Here is a 17795-nt window from a genome sequence, read left to right on the forward strand (position 1 = left end):
GAGCACACATTGTCCTGAGAGTTCCTTTTGCACTAAATTGCCTTAGTGGAACAATCAATAACATGATTTTCTTTTTCCCTTTCACCTTTTAAGATAAATATGATTCAGTTGCTGTAAATGATCAGTTTCTTCATTATGTAAATTGCCTAAATTATTTCTAATGCTACTGTTATATGTGATATAATGAGGCCCACAAAACACCAGAACCTTGTCAAACTGGCATTTCATTCTCTGGAAATCTTTTCTCACCCAAAACTCATCCCATTTCGCATCAAGCCCTCTTCACCCATGTGCTTTCTGATCTACATTAGCTCCTGATCTCCCAATACTTCTAATTTCAACTTCTTCCTCGTAACAAGTGCCTCCATGGCCAGATTCCCCCCCCCCCCAAGCTTTGTATCCTCCTAAAGTGCCGCCCCCATCCCTTGCCTTACTATCCTCATTAACACTCGACCAAACCTTTATTTGCATGTTTTATGCCACCTCCCATTCTTTTAAATACTTCCCATAAATCATTTTGGGACTTTTTCTGTGTCAAGTTTCGAACCAAAGGTTGTTGCTGCTTATCATTTACAAGATTCAGATTTTTGCCTGCCACTTGTTACTTGTGCTTGGTTGTTATACAAGTCATGCTGCAGACTGGAATGGACTTCCTTATTATTAGAAATGTTGTAAGTGTCGCTGAATACCATAGAATTTTCATTAACAAGCGCCAGTTCTGACTGATGGAGGGAAGGTCATTGATGAAGCAGCGATGATATTTGCCCTTCAGGATATTTCTCTGATAAACTTACTGACCTAACATTGAATTCCCACTCATCCAAAGTTGGACTTTTCAGTCCAAAGATGTGCAGGTTAAGTGGATTAGCCATGATATAAATTTCCTTTGGTGTCCAGGGATATGTAGGTTAGGTGGGGTTACGGGGACAGGGTGGGGAAGTGGGTCTAGGTGTAGGGTGCTCTTTCAGAGAGACGGTGCAGACCCGCTGGGCCGAATGGCCTCCTCCTGCACTGTTGGGGTTCTATGATGATTGATCCCCAACCACAACATCTTCCTTTATGACTTCAGCCACTTGAAGGCTTTACCTTTCATCACATTGACCTCCAGTTTGGTAGGTTTTTTTGAATGCTGCCTCCATGTTCAGTGTAGCACCTTGTTTTCCGGGGGCAATTGTCATTTTAGGTCATGGGTCTGTCCTGACTGACATGAATGAACCAACCTACCATGCTGCATACCTATTCCTAGTATATAAGACAAGATCACTATTAAATGGAATTAATTCATGAGTCACAATATTGTAGTTGTAATACGACTGAATTTCTTAAGATCACCTCAACCTTGAGGAATGCATAGAAAGTTATAAATGGTCACTGATGCATGACAATTTTGGGGCTTATAGTAACTGTTGATAAATCGTTGCAGCCATTTTACTAACCCTCCTGTAGTGTAAAATGTAAAAGCTTCATGCATCAAGTGCATGATGCAATTATTTTTGCTACTTAAAATTGCAGCAAAGTGAAGTCTAGGAATCTGATTTTCAATTTGAACCAAGTTTTTAAAACTGTTTCAAAACTGGAGAAACATTTGGATTGCTTAGATTTTACTTGTTCTTCTATAAAGGGTGGGGTCAATTCTAATAAGACTCTTTTTTTTAAAAGGCAGGTTAGTTGGTTTCTTTTTCATGTTGAAGATCAAATACGATATATTTTGGGTTAATGGAATTTTAGACATGGGTGTGATTCAAATTGAATCATCCTTTCTAAGCAGATAATTTAAACAATAATCTTGACTGTAACTTGGACTCTTACTCCTAACAACATATTTGCATCTTTTTCTTGTAACAGTGACATGGAAGCACCATTTCTGTGTAAATCTTCTGAAGCACCTGTTGAATTCCAAAGATGCATTTTACAGCTCTCTTCACAATTTCTGCATAGGTACTAATGAATGTTAACAGTGTGCTGACAACTGAGCTGCATCTGGGGCTATATGGTAATACGTTTTCACTTGCTTAAGCAGGAAATAATTGGATTATCTAATTCACCTCACTAGGGGTGAGTGAAGCTGTATGGGGCAAAAAGTTGGCCTTGCATTTAGAAAGTTAATTATAGTTGTAGTGTAGTAAGTTATAATTTGTTCTAATTGACTTTGCTGGATGAATCTGCAATAAACACGAGAACCCTTATCATTGGCAGACTAACTGAAGTATGCTAGAGATAGGATAGATTGCATAGTATTGCAATACATATTTTAAAGTATTTTGACACTGCATCATTTTAAACAAACTTTATTGCATGATAGTAAGTTCAACCATAAGATATGAGAGCAGAATTAGGCCATTCGGCCCATCGAGTTTGCTCTGCCATTCGATCTTGGCTGATATGTTCCTCATTCCTATTCTCCTCCCTTCTCCCCATAACCCCTGAACCCCTTATTAATTCAGAACACCAAATTTGTTACCCTACGGGGCTACAGACCAAGAGCTGGAAGATTAAATTAGACAGAATAGTTCTTAGAACATAAGAACTAGGAGCAGGACAAGGCGATTTAGCCTCTCGAGCGTGCTCCACCGTTCAATATGATCATGGCTGATCTCATCATGGGTCTCATCTCCACCGTCCTGCCCATTCTCCGTAACCCTTCAACCCATTATCAATTTAAAAATCTGTCTAACTCCCCTTTAAATTTACTCAGTGTCCCAGCATCCACCGGACTCTGGGGAAGTGAATGCCACAGATTTATGACCCTTTGAGAGAAGTAGTTTTGCTTCATCTCTGTTTTACATTTGCTACCCCTTATCCTGAGTCTATGACCTCTCGTTCTAGAATGCTCCACGCGAGGAAGCATCCGCTCCATGGCTACTTATCCATACCTTTTATCATCTTATATACCTCACTTTGATTTCCCCTCATTCTTCTAAACTCTAGAGAGAGTATAGGCCTAGACTGCTCAATCTCTTCATAAGACAAACCCCTCATCTCTGGAGTCCATGTAGTCCGCCTTCTCTGAACTGTCTTCAATGCCACTACATCTAAGGACGTTATATTCCACTGGAACCTTTCCCATGTCCAGGGAATTTTGGAATATTGTAACCAATGGATCCACTATCTCTGCTGCCATTTCCTTTAACACTTGAGGATGTTACTTTTGAGTTTAAAGCCGCTTAAAATCTGATGTCACAGTAGGATACATTTGCTATCCATGTCGACATAGCAGTATTCTTGGAATGCACTTGTATTGTAATTGTTCAGAGGCAATGTATTGTAGCAATCACCTAAATTTTCCATGGCTGCTGTTCTTGTGCTCTCCAGTTAGGAGTGCATGGTTAACCATTTGTTTTAAGATGAGGTCAGTTCTTTAAGTGGGACTCCAGGAGGGGTATTCTTTTAACACAGGAAAGAGATTTTCAAGGTTGTTGTTCCCCCCCCCCCCTCCAGGATGTTGTGATTGAGACTACTTTCTTAAAGTAGGCAATGTCATAAGAATGTAAATGTCAGCTAATATAAGATCCCAGCTTGAATATCCAAGTCCAGTGTTTAAGCAATATAGCCATCAGACATATAGAATTTACAGTGCATAAGGAGGCCATTCAGCCCATTGAGTCTGTGCCGGACCTTGGAAAGAGCACCCTACCCAAGCCCACACCTCCACCCAATTCTCGTAATCCAGTAACCCCACCCCACCTTTTGGACACTAAGGGCAATTTAGCTTGGCCAATCCACCTAACCTGCGCATCTTTGGACTGTGGGAGGAAACCAGAGCACCCGGAGGCACGGGAAGAACGTGCAGACTCTGCACAGACAGTGACCCAAGCCGGGAATCAAACCTGGGACCCTGGAGCTGTGAAACAACTGTGCTAACCACTATGCTACCGTGCTGCCCACATGTCAAGGTTGATACAATCCCAGTTGATATAACTGGATAGGAATATCCCAGAATGGAACCCTGGCTCAAAATACCATCACTTATGTTTTTAATATATAAAATGTGGAGGAACAGTCACGGGACTGCAAGTTAGTTTGAATAGCAAGAAAATATTTCTTAAACATGAAAAAAATTACAATACAATATGCCTTTACTCTCTTCCCACCCCCCCCCCCGCCCCCCGCTCCAAGCTTAACAAATATACAGATTTAAAGATTAACATGGAATACAAGTATATCTTAAGCTACAATGGCTTCATTAACACAAAAAGTCACTTTATAGGACAGCACAGAAGTGCAGTGGGTAGCACTGTTGCTTCACAGCACCAGGGTCACGGGTTTGATTCCCGGTTTGGGTCACTGGCTGTGCGGAGTCTGCACGTTCTCCCTATGTCTGTGTGGGTTTCCTCCGGGTGCTTCGGTTTCCTCCCACAAATCCCGAAAGACGTGCTATTAGGTGAATTGGACATTCTGAATTCTCTCTCTGTGTATCCGAACAGACGCCAGAATGTGGCGACTGAGGGCTTTTCAAAGTAACTTCATTGCAGTGTTAAATGTACGTCTACTTGTGACAATAAAGATTATTATTGTTATAAAGCACACCAGATGCCTGTGGTCAAGTACACAGGCTCTGCTCTCGGGACCAAAGTTAATATCTGTGGATTACTCCTCAGACTCCTTCCAGATGATGATCACAGGAGAGTTTCCAAACTCCACTCCCAAAAACAATCTTTAAAGTCTCATAATGCTGCACCACCCCCTTTTAGATTTCCTTTGACTTATCTGTTTTTACACAAACTCCAGGATCCAGCCGCCTTTTTCCATAGTTATGTTCCACAGACTAGTAAAAATCTGACATACCTGAAAATCAGTTCCGATATCTTCCTAGCGTCTCTGCCTTCTTCTCAGCTCAGTCTGTCTTTACTGAACAGTGCTCTATTCTAGTACCTTTAATGTCTGACTTTGAAACTTCTCTTTATTTCTCTAGTTTCCTTAACTAGCTGCTCTTCAGGTCTCTTCTCTGCCCTTGTTTTCTTAGCCATTACTTCATGGTATGGCTTTTCTTCTAGCAAAGCTCACTCAAACCTTGTAAACCAACTGATTCTAGCAGAGGTAAGAGAGCTGCCTTCTACTACAATCAAATGAGCTAAACTAAAACTTTAAAACGTCTTTACCTTACGAAGCCCCAGTTGCTAAGCAACCACTGATGGTTTATTTATTCTTCACACTGTGACCACCTCGAAGCACAATAAAAACACAGTTGAAACCTATAACCAACCCCCAGACATACCTTTGCCCAGTCTTAATCCAACAATAGGTTTTATTCTTCCAGGCACAGAAACATTACATTAAAACCACTTAAAATAATACCTTATTTCTAATGTTTGTAAGTATAAATCCCTTAAAACTACCTTTGTTTTCCTAACAAGATCCTTTAAGGGATTAAATACAAATCTCTTTCTTTAAAGAGCCCGAGGTTGTAGCAGAATCTCAAGATATGACGGGCAAAGTATTCCATTATACCTTAAATGATTTAAATTCTGACATATTGTGGCATTTCCAGAAACTATCATTTCATCTCTCAGAGCTGGATTTGAATCTAACCCCAACTGAGTTTAGATTTGCAGTGTACATTAGTTCCTCAATCTACAAAAATGTAATTTGGCACTAAATAGTCAGTCTTGCTCATGGACTGGGACATGGATCGTAGAAAATAGTGTTTGCTCTTGGGATGAACTACAGGTTTCTGCATAACAGAACCTAATTCTACAGCTAGCCAGTGCTTTGAGATTAATTAGGATATTAGAGTGTCTTTCCCAAGTACTGACCAATATTGATAACACAAATTCAACTGTGTTTTTCTTTTTAAAAAATGTATCCCATTGCAGGGATTGTCCCTGATGTCTTTGAGAGGGAAGAAATTTCCCATTTTATATTTAAACATCCTACATAATTGGTTGCCTATTTAAGAATAAAGGAATGTAGTTACAATCACAAGTCTTTAATAGACTTGAGAAATTACCATTAATTAATGCACTGTTAATGACTTATACTTTTCAAAGTTATTTCTTTATTAGATTGTCACGGTGTTACAGCTATTTACAAATGTGGTACTGGGTCACATTGGTATTGAAAAAATACTGGGAGTTTGAGAAACAATAATCCTGTGAAGAAAGAATGTCCTGGTGTATGCATGGCTTGAGAAACATTAACTATTATTTATTCTAATAAATATGTTTACTAGTGACCAAGATGAAATGTTGTTGCTGTCTCCGTATTAAAGCTTTACTGAATTATATTTATGCACTTGCCAGTTGACATATGTGCTTCATTTAAAATGTTACATTTTGAGTATCAATGCAATCCAAGGTGTACAACAAAGAAATCTAAATGAATCAAAACAGAAAATGCTGCACAATCTCAGCAGGTCTGACTGCATATGTGGACAGAGAACGGAGCTAAAGCATTGAGTCTGGATGACTCTTGTCAAAGCTAGAGAGAACTGAAAATATGAGATTTATACTGTTGGGGGGTGTGGAACAGTGGGACTGGATAAAGGGCCAGCGATAGGTGGAAATTGACAAAGATGTTGTGGACAAAAAAACAAAGGGAATGTAAATGGTGGTGATAATGATTAAGAAGGATGCTGATACTGGCACATTGAGGGATGTAATGTGTTAATGGCATAACAGGGATAAGCAGTGTGTCAAAGGACAACTTGGAACAGGCAACAGTTGGCCCAAGTGGGGGTGAGTTTGGAGGGAGGGGAGACAACTGTGAGGGAAAAACAGATCGATGGAAGAAATGTAAATGACTTGATAGAAATAAAAATGGGGTAAAGGTGGAGGAGCGGGTTCACAGGCTGAAGTTGTTGAACTCAAATGTTTCAGTCCGGAAGGCTGTGAAATGTCTAATTGGAAGATGAGATGCTGTTCCTTCAGTTTGGGCTTCATTGCAGTAGGCCAAGGACAGACATGTGGACATGAGAGCAGGACGGTGAGTTGAAATGGCAAGCAACCGCAAGGTCTCGGTCCTGTTTGCAGACGGACCAAAGGTGTTCTGCAAAGGGGTCACCTGGACCCGTGTTCAGTCTCTTAAATGTAGAGTCGACTGCGTTGGCAGCAGCGAATGCAATAGAGCAGATTGAAGGAGATGCAATTGAAGCGCTGCCTTGCTGAAAAGTGTTCAGGCCCCAAGTTAAACCTAAATGAATACCTGCTGTCTCCGATTGGTAAAAGGTTCCCTGGCCTCTGATAATTCTTGTTTGAGTTCTTAAATTTTAGTATTGCTGAATAAAACACATTTTGCCAAAGCTTTTCATCTTGCATTCATCAGGACACTCTGATAAATACCAATGTCAGGGGAAACAGTAACTTTATACTGTATGAGAAAAAAGTGCTGATTGGTAGGGGCATTGCCATGGAGAATGCACAGTTAATATTCACCGATTGTTTGAAAATTTAAACCAGGTGAGTTGAGGAATGAACCAGCGAATAGCTGTCATTTATTTTGTTCAGCTGAAACAGGGACAATGTGTGCATGTACATGTTCTTTCTGTCTGCAAAGAACAGGGCCCTGTGAATTTCTTTTTATTCATTCTTGGGATGTGGTTAGACCAGCATTTATTGCTCATCCCTAACTGCCCATGAGAAAGTGGTTGTGAGCTGCCACCTTGAACTGCTGCAGTCCATGTGGTGTAGGTACACCCAAAGTGCTGTTGGGCAGGGAGTTCCAGGATTTTGACACGGTGAAGGAACAGCGATATATTTCACATCAAGATGGTATCGGTGGTGGAGGGAGTGAATGTTTGTGGAAGGGTTACCAATCAAACGGGCTACTTTGTCCTGGAGAGTCTTGAATGTTGCTAAAGCTCATCCATGCAAATGGAGAGTATTCCATCAAACATCTGGCTTGCACCCTCGTAAATGCTGGACAGGCTTTGGGATGTCAGGAGGTGAGTACCTGCAGGATTCATAACCCCTGACCTGCCCCAGTAGCCATAGCATTTATGACTTGTCCAGTTCAGTTTCTGGTCAATGGTAGCTCCTGGAATGTTGATGGTGGAGAATTGAGAGATGGTAATGCCATTGAATGTAAAGCGGCAAGCAATAGTTGGATTTGTTGGAGATGGCCATTGCCTGACACTTGTGTGGCACACATATTGCTAGCCAGCATATAGCAGTGCATGTAGCTTCCATTGCATGCAAACGTGCTAAACTGCGAGCCCGATTGATAATCTTAAATTGGTTGTCAGCCTAATTTTTAGCATACTGAATTTTATAAAGCAAATGTCCAATCGCAGAATCACATTTAATGTTGGAAACGATGTTTTGACACTTGTTAGCACGTACAGGCTGTTTGGCTGATCTGTACCTTACCCGTTGCGAACAGTAGAAGGGGTGTGCTGTTTATACGACCCATCAGTGTTTAGTACATGTGGCTTACATACCTGGCATCACATTGGCAATGAAATACTCATGGCAACACCTCTACCAATCAGAGTCTACCTGCACTCTTCTCGCACAGTACAAAGTTGTTTTTTCACTGACATTGGTGCTCTCGTGATTGTCCTGAGTGCAAGGTGAAAATCTGCGATCAAAATGTCGTCTTTAGCAATACTCAATCTCTACTACCAAATGACTATTTCTTAAATTTTGTTTGGGAGGCCAAATGTTTAACATGCCTGCTTCGGGGAATCTACAACTGAACTTGATCCAATTGTAGCAAAATTCCCCCTGACCTTAAAGTCTCTACCAAATTCTGCTTTGTATTTGTTGGGATTTTTATGACAAAACCACCTTTATTATGACTGGATACCCTGAAGGAGGCTACGTTGGAGGAACTGTTCTGTACAAAATCCCTTAAATGAGTGTTTTCATTTGCAATTGTCGGAGTTTAAGGAGAAATCTCATGCACAGTTACGTATGAATAATTATGCTTACCAGTCATTACTTTGCGTTTCAATAAAAGTGATAAACCTTTGTTGCCAAACCTTTTTTTTTAATAAAATATTTTAATTGATTATTTTTTAATGAATACAAAGACAAACCATAAAGCAAAACAACCGACCAAAACAACAGCATCAACCCCCCCCCCCCCTTTTAACAGCTTACGGTGACTAGTCTTCAAAGAACGCATTAAAAGGCCGCCATCTGACAACAGAAGCCGCCTGCGATGGATCAACGAGGCGAAGGCGAAGACATCTGGACCTGCTTCTGCCTGCAACTCCAGCAGGTCTGACGTCCCAAATATGATCCCACTACAAGATTGGGCTCCAAATCCATCTGTAAAATCTCCAACATGATGCTGAAGAAGGAGACCCAAAATCTCACCATGTCTGAACACGGCCAGAACATATGCACATGGTTTGCTGGACACCTCCCAAACCTGACTCAACCTATCCCTCGTTAAGTGCGTCCTATGTACCTCGTTCAACTGTATCAACCCCAGTCTGGTGCATGAAAAAGTGGCGTTCACCTATCGCAAGGCCTCACACCATACACCCTCCTCCAATTCCACCCCCAACTCCTCTTCCCAGTTGGCCTTAACCCCCTGCAGGGATGCAACATCGTCCGCCATTATCCACCTGTAAATTCCTGAGGTACTTGCCTCTTCCATCACCGCGAGCGTCAAACCCTTTCCAGTGAGGATGGTGGCGCTACCTGAAGCTTTATTGCCAAACCTTTCCAGGTTTGTGACAAACCTATGTGGAGTTGAAAGAAGAATGTCACACCGTCGTCGTGAGGGGCGATGGGTTTAGGGGGTGTTGGGGGTTGGGTAGTCGGGTCAGGGTGGTGTCAGTGTGAGTGATTGGGTGGACCAATTGTGTTGATACCTAAGAGTTAGGCTTGGTTTTGCTGTCTAATGTAGAATCATAGAATTTACAGTGTAATAGGAGGCCATTCGGCCCATCGGGTCTGCACCGGCCCTCGGAGAGAGCACCCTACCTAAGCCCATACCTCCACCCTATCCCCGTAACCCCACCTAACATTTTGTTTCCTAGGTAACTATCCAAGTAAGTACATCAGAACTGTCCAAAGGCTCCAACTGTAGCTCAGAGTTGGAGACATTCACAGTGGGTTCCAGTGAGCAGGGGAATTTCCTGAGCAATTCCCACAGAAGTTTACAGGTCAGGATTTACACAAAGTCCTTTTGCACATCTTGGATAGTACATCCGGGCTTCGATCCAGAGGCCAGGAGATCTGGGATATTATTTGTGACCAATGTTCCCTTAAGTTGCCCAGGCACACAAACTCAGAAAGCCTCATGCCCTGCACACAAATTAGCTCCTTTAAATTGCTGCATATGCATTTCCATGTCCGAAAATGTGAAGGGCCCACACATTTGAAAAGAAAAGGAACTCTGCTTTGTGGGCTTTCATACTGTGCAAGTTGGCATTTTAAATGATTCTTGAAAGTATTGCTTTACCATGAAATGGTGGATTGATTTGCAATTCTATTTAATATTCAGTGATTTAACATTACAAAATTACATTAGTGTACAGTGCATTTTAAAGACGTTTATTGAAGGACGGCACACTGCTGCCTCACAGCTCCAGGGACCCGGGTTCAATTCTAGCGGAGTTTGCACGGTCTTCCTGTGTCTGTGTGGGTTTCCTCCGGATGCTCCGGTTTCCTCCCACAGTCCAAAACCATGCTAAATTGCCCCTTAGTGTCAAGAGATGTGCAAGTTAGGTTAGGGGATAGGGTGAAAAAATAAGTTGATTGTGAGTTGTGGGCGACAACAGCATGATCTTGTTTATTGCTTATTTTTGTTGCCTTGGGAAACAGTGGTGGCTTTCTCATTTCAGTTGTTATTTTCGTAGCAATGTTGCTCCCACAACAATGTTAGGGTGCAAAACTGTGGAATTCAGGCAGCAACAATGAATAAATAGTTCAGTTACAAAGATTATGGTTTGGGGGAGAATTTTAAGGTGATGAGTGTTCCCACAACATGACTGCTGAGTGTAGAACAGACTGAATGTTCTTGTGGCTGCAACCATTGGGTAAGTGGTTTTATATCACAATCCTGACATTAGCCTCATTGATGCTAGAGATTTTTAGGGGCTACTTATCAGAGCATCTATATTTTGCCTCAGTCTTATACCCACATTAGTTCAACTTCTGTTTAGTGGTGACCGCTGAAGATGTTGGTGGGGCATTAATTGACTGGTGACATTGAAGGTCAGACGAGATGGCTGAACTACCTGTGTCAGGTGGCCATTTATCCATATGAAGAGCAGAACTCTACACAGGCCCACTCAACCTTATGATGGAGGTAATGTAATTAATAAGTGTTGAAAATGTTTTGACAAATGATTCCTGCAATGATGTTCCAGGCTGTAATGCATACCTACTGACAAATACAACCATCTTATGTTATGACTTCAACCACTGGGGTGGCGGCGGGGTGGGGGTGGGGGTGGGGGGGGGGGAATACTGCCTTTTATTCCCTTTGATAAGTTTTATTAATTTATTCACATAGGCCTAGGTAGATTTCTCAGGGATTTGTTAACATTGAAACATTGATAGCCACAGTATTCCACTGGAATGCACAGGATATGTCAGATCCACAGTATTCACTGGAAGGCAGTAATCTTTTATTCCACTGAGATTCCGTGATTATCCTCTCGCTACATTGATGCTAGTTGCTTCCTGCCCTTGGAAAGAGTCATTCCTGCTTATTTACTTTGTTCCCATTCTTTTATTTATTTTATTACTTTGGTTTGTGGGCCCATAATCAGAATGTACCTTTAAGCAGAAGAATCAAGTCTGAAGCTGCCTGCTTGTCAGGACATTGTGTTCCCAGGTTTCTTTTTTAGCCAGACTCCTCGGCACCGAGTGGATCTTAGGAACGAGGTTTGGAGGGAATTGAATCGATTGGTTAACTGGCAACCAGAGGGTTGGCCAGGGGCAGTATTCTGCCTGACAACAGTCAGTGTTTGGTTCCTGCTTGATGGTTTCTGAGAGAACTGGGCAGAAATGTTTAGACATTGGAAGTGAAAGGAATGCCCTCTCTCTTTTCTGCTTGCTGAAGTGAAAGAACTGCCTTATTGTTCTGAAAGTAGTGAGTGCCCGGCACATCCTTTGCGGTATACCTGGAATAACGTGGAGTCTGCAACGAAGTTAGACAACCTTGCCAGAGAAAAAACATCTTAAGCCTAGAAGGAAGAAGTATCAAAACGAAAGCTGAAGTTCAGAAAAACACTAAATAGAAATCATCCCAGTACGTTAAAGGACCTTATCCTTTTATTTGTTTGAATGTTTTCTTTCACTTTTCTGTGTGTGTCATAGAGAAGGGGGTTTAGGAAAGGGGTATTCAGATAGTCAGTTACATTTTCAGTCTGTATAATTCTAATACTGTACATAATAAAAGGTTACTTGTGTTAAAGTTACACACCTGGTGACTGAAGTTTATTGGGCTCAACCGAGGACCTTGGGTATTTTAATTAAAATTTGTTTTACCTGTGTTGCTACTCCAGGTCAAGTGGGGCTGGAATTGACCACGCACTAACCCAGGGTGTCATGACGCCTTTCTTGGGACCTGCATGTTACTAAAGTTCTTATTGAACATCGATTTAACCCTACATCTCAAGTCACAACTGATTGTAAACCAAGGGTGTCACAAGGCTATACCACTTTATTTTTGATAACATGCTTTTCAACTGACTGGAACTTTTGCAATTTGAAATAAGTCCGAACAAACTACTAAAATGCAAGGCTACCTTCCATTGTGAGGGTGAAAAACAAACAAACATTCAAAGCCCCATTGAAACTCATCACTGTCTAAGGAAGTGACATTATTGAAGCAATGGCTGCCACAGATTGACCTTTAGAAATACACAATGGGTGAAGTATAACAGCTCGGAATGCAGAGAGATTGCAAAGAGTGTAAAGGTTTTCAGCAGAGGAAACGGGCTGAAAAGCTGTGTGCTCCCCCTCACTTTTGGAAAAGTATGTGTCACCCTTTCGAGAAGTCAACTAACACCAGAAATCTACCAACAAAGATCTCAATAACTGCAACATCTACACCTGACCACATCCACGAAACTAGCTAATCCAAATCAGCTGCAGATTTAAAAAGAAATTTTTTTTAAAGTATTTTAATTCCAGTTTTCAACATTTTCCAATAACAAACAAAACATACACAACATATTAAATCTCCCAAGAAGACCACCTTGATTCCACTTCCCCCTCCCCCACTTAACAGTCGATGGTAATCAGCTCTGCAAAATGAACAAACCCCAACTCTTGTGGAACCCATCACTTAGGACAAATTTCTCCAGTGCTCAGAACTCCATTGTCGGAGGAAACCCACACAGACACTGGGAGAACTTGCAGACTCCGCACAGACAGTGACCCAAGCCGGGAATCGAACCTGGGACCCTGCTGTGAAGCAACAGTCCTAACCACTGCTACCATGCCGGAATTGCCGCCAAATCTTCAGCGTGTCCACCGCCACAGGATTTCCCAAATACTTCCCTGAACCCCTACACGAACCCGCCTACATCCTTACCCACAAAGCCTTCACCTTATTCGAACCCCATATCTTCTCCACATTTGCCATCCAGTAATAATACATAAAATGTGGGTGGCCTCACCCTCCAGACTGTTGTCCCCTCTGATATATCACCTTCCTTATCTTGGCCACCTTCCCTACCCAAACGAACAAGGAAACAAGCCTATCCACCCCTCGAAAAACATGTCGGGGGCAGAAAGACTGGCAGGCACTGAAATAAAAACAAAAGCCGAGGCAAAATATTCATCTTAACTGCCTGCACCTGACTTGCCAATGCTCAGGGAAGACTATCCCACCTCAACAAATCCGCTTTCACCCTCCCCACCAAGCTCTCAAAATTTTGTTTCCGAAGACCTGCCAAATCCCAAACCACCTGCACCCCAGATACCTAAAATGAGAATCCGCCACATGGAATGGTAAACCCCCTACCCCGTCCCGTTCATGGAGCGGATACCACAAAATTATCACTTTTCCCCAAGTTCAGCTTATACCCCGAAAACGTCACAACTCTTAACCAAACCCATTATGGTCCCACTGAGGAGTCTGGCTCTGAAATGTATAACAACAAAACATTTGCGTACAAGGACACCCTATGTTCTGCACCCCCCCCCCCCCCCCGCCCCACACCTCCCTCTCACTATCCCCTTCCTCAACTCTGAACTTCTTAGCGCGATGGCCAAGGGCTCTATCGCTAACACAAAGAAAAGGGGGGAGACATGGGCATTGCTGCCTCGTTCCCCAATGTAATGAAATATACACTGACTTCATATCCCTCATACACACACCATTGGATCCTTATACAGCAACTTCACCCATGCCACAACCCGAAGCCGAATTCCAATCTTCTCCAACACCACAACCAGATAACTCCGCTTCACCGGATCAAATGCCTTCTCCGCATCTAATGCCACCGTCACTTCCAACTCCCTTCCCTCTGCCGTGGAAAGCGCAACATTCAGCAGCACATTCAACGACAGCTGTCTGCCCTTAACGAACCCCGTCTGATCTTCCCGAATCACCCCAGTAGGCACACCTCCAACCTTAGGGCCAGCACCTTTGTCAATATCTTGACGTCTACATTCAGTAGAGATATGGACCTACAAGACCCACACCACCGGATCCTTATCCTTTAGCAGCAATGAGATGGAGGTCTGTCCCATTGTTTTGGGCAAAACTTCCCTGACAATCACGTGTTTGAACATTTCCACCAACAACGGCGCTAGCTTATCCTTAAATATCTTGTAGAATTCTGCTGGGAAGCCATCCCCATCTGCACCTCCTCAGTCGCCACCTTCACCTCTTCTACCCCTACCAACTCATCCAGCCCCGCCCTCTCTACTTCACCCACCTTCAGGCACTCTAGCCTCCCCCAAAACTCCTTCATCTCCCACTCACCCTCTGGTAGTTCCAAAATGCAAGTCTCCATAAAACTCCTCAAATACCTTATTAATCTGCTCCAGAGCCATCACCAGCTCACCCGCCCGATCCCTAACCTAAACTATCTCCCTCGCCGCAGCTTGCCTATGGAGCTGTCCTGCCAACATATGATCTGCCTTCTTCCTGTACTCAAAGGCCTTTGTCGTTCTCAGTTGACACACCATCTCCCCGTAGACAACAGATCAAACCTCCGCCTGCAACCCCTTCCGCTTGATCCAAAAGTCCCGGGCCGGGTCTTCCACATACTTCCTGTCTACTTCCAGAATCTTCTATCAATCATTGGTGTTCCTCCCTCGCCTCCTTATCCACCTTAGCCTTAAATTAAATAACCATCACTACCTTCAGAGCCTCCCGAACCACTGACTGTTAAACCCCACATACTCCCCACCCTATCACAGAAACTCTGGTCTGCCAACAACCCCACATCCCGGCTCCTGATCAAACCCCTTCTCCAGGACCATGTCCATTCAACATGAAGCTTGATCCAAAATCACAATTGCCGAATACTCCGTCTTCTTAACTCCAGCTAACAGCACCTTTCCGACCACAAAAAAAATCGAGAACACGTGTCGGCGAAAGAAACAAATACTCCCGATCCCTCGGGTGCAAAAATCTCCACAGATCATCCCCGCCCATCTCTCTCATGAACCCTGCCAACACCTTCGCGCGCCCCCCTGCCCCCCCATATGGGGTCAGTGAGTGTGGCTGGCACCTGTCCACTCTTGATTCCAGCACTATTCCAATCCCCACCCCCCCTCAAAATCAACTCGTGTGTCCAGATCCGGAATGGCAGCCAGTGTTTTCTTCACAAACCCCGCGTCATCCCAGTTGGGGGAATATACGCTAAACAACACCACCACCCTCCCCTCCAATGCACCTGTAATGATCACATACCTAAACCCCTGATCCTCCATCACCTCCATTAGAAACCTCACCCACTTGCCAACAAAGTTGCCACCCCCGGGTCCTACTATCAAAACCCGAATAAAACACCTGGCTCACCCATCCCTTCCTAACCCTCATCTGGTTCATTCACCCTCAGATGGATCTCCTGCAGCATCACCACGTCAGCTTTCAAACTCTTCACGTGTGAAACTCTTGCCCTGTTCACCAGTCCGTCCCCCCACAACCCTCTCGCGTTCCATGTCACCATTCTGACTGGGGACCCCTCACACTCTCCCCATTCCCTTCTAACTGTCACTGCCACTACACCCAAACCCCTCCCACCCAGGGGGACCCACTCCATGCTCTAGTCACCATCAACCCCCACCTCCCCGTCCCAGAATCCCCCAGCCATTTCCTCATGCAAAAACCTCACCCAGTATGGATCCCCTCCCCCCATCATTCAAACCTCCCAGGTCAATCGAAACCTGCTCAACCAGGTCTCAACGACCATTGACCCTCCCCCCACCACACTCCTGTTCGCGAGCCAACCTTCGTTTTCTCGCAAGGTGACCCCTAACAGAGCCCCCTCCTATTCCCAGAAACACACTCAACAACCTGACGCCACATGCTGAAAACCCTCCAAACCCCCCACCCCACACTCCCACCAAAAATAAACATCAGCCCCCTCAACCATTCAACCAGAGTGGGGAGACTACAACAACAGCAATAAAAGAAACAAAAAAGGGAAAAACTAACGAAAGACAGCGGAAAAACTCAAAGACAAAATATCCCAGTCTATACCATCCAAGTCCAAATCCAAACTCATCTCAGTCCCAATTCTTCAGCCTCCACAAGCCTCCGCTGTCTCAAAATAGAAGTCTTTTGAGTTGTGAGTCACTCTCAACTTCGCCGGGTAGACCACTCCGAATCTCACACTGCTGCTGTACAGTGCCGCCTTCACCTAAGCAATGGCCACCTGCCTTCTCGCCAACTCTGCCTTAAGATCTTGATATATACGTATACAAATGCCTTCTCACTTCACCTCTTCCTCGGCCAACTCAAAACCTTTTCCTTCACATGGTAACTGTAGAAGCAGCGTATGACCGCCCTTGGTGGCTCGTTCATTTTAGGCTTCATCCAGAGTGACCAATGGGCCCTGTCTAACTCATAGAGGGAGGGCTCTTCCCCTCCCCCATCAATTTGGCGAACGTCCACTAAGTACTCAGTAGGCCTCCAGCCCTCCACCCTCTCAGGCAAGCCCACGATCCTCAAATTCTGTATCCTCGTCCTGTTTTCCAGTCCTCCACACTTTGTCTCTTAGCCCTTTATTGACCTCTGCCACCCTCTGCAGCTGCTCACCTATCGAGATGAACTGGTCCCTATGCTATGACAATGCTTCCTCCACTCCCGTTATCTTCTCTCTTTGCTCCTGTTGGACTCCCAGCAGCACTCACTGGCAGATCTTCGCTCACCCCCTTCCTTCCCTGACCTTTCTTCTGGAACTTCGACATTCCATCGACTCCTCAGAACTCCCCACACCTCAACCAAAAAGTACTCCTGAGACCAGACATAAAGATCCCAAAACCAAAGACTCTAGCAGGAGCCATCCAACATGCGATGTCCACCTACTTGCAGCCACCGGAGGTATCAGCTGCAGATTTTAACAACCCAAGCCTCCAGGACAAGCAAAGGACACTTTTTTAAAAAATATGTATTTTTATTCAACTTTTTAAATTTTATGCTTAATTTGTAAAACAATAACAAAACTCCTAAAATCCTGCCAACCCCTCCCCTGCAGAAAAAGGGATGCCCAGCAAACAACCAATCCCCCCCCCCCCCACATCCTCCTCCCTCTCCCACCTCCTCCCTCTCCCACCTCCTCTTTCCCCCCGCCCCCCCCCCCCCGCCCACACACACACCTAACAACTAACGGTGTCCAGTTCTTTAAAGTACAGAATAAATAGCTGTCATCTGCGGTAGAAGCTCTCAATTGTCCCTCTCACAGTGTACTTCGCTTTCTCAAGATAAAA

The sequence above is a fragment of the Scyliorhinus torazame genome, chromosome 19 (assembly GCF_047496885.1).
Source record: "Scyliorhinus torazame isolate Kashiwa2021f chromosome 19, sScyTor2.1, whole genome shotgun sequence".
Lineage (NCBI taxonomy): Eukaryota > Metazoa > Chordata > Chondrichthyes > Carcharhiniformes > Scyliorhinidae > Scyliorhinus > Scyliorhinus torazame.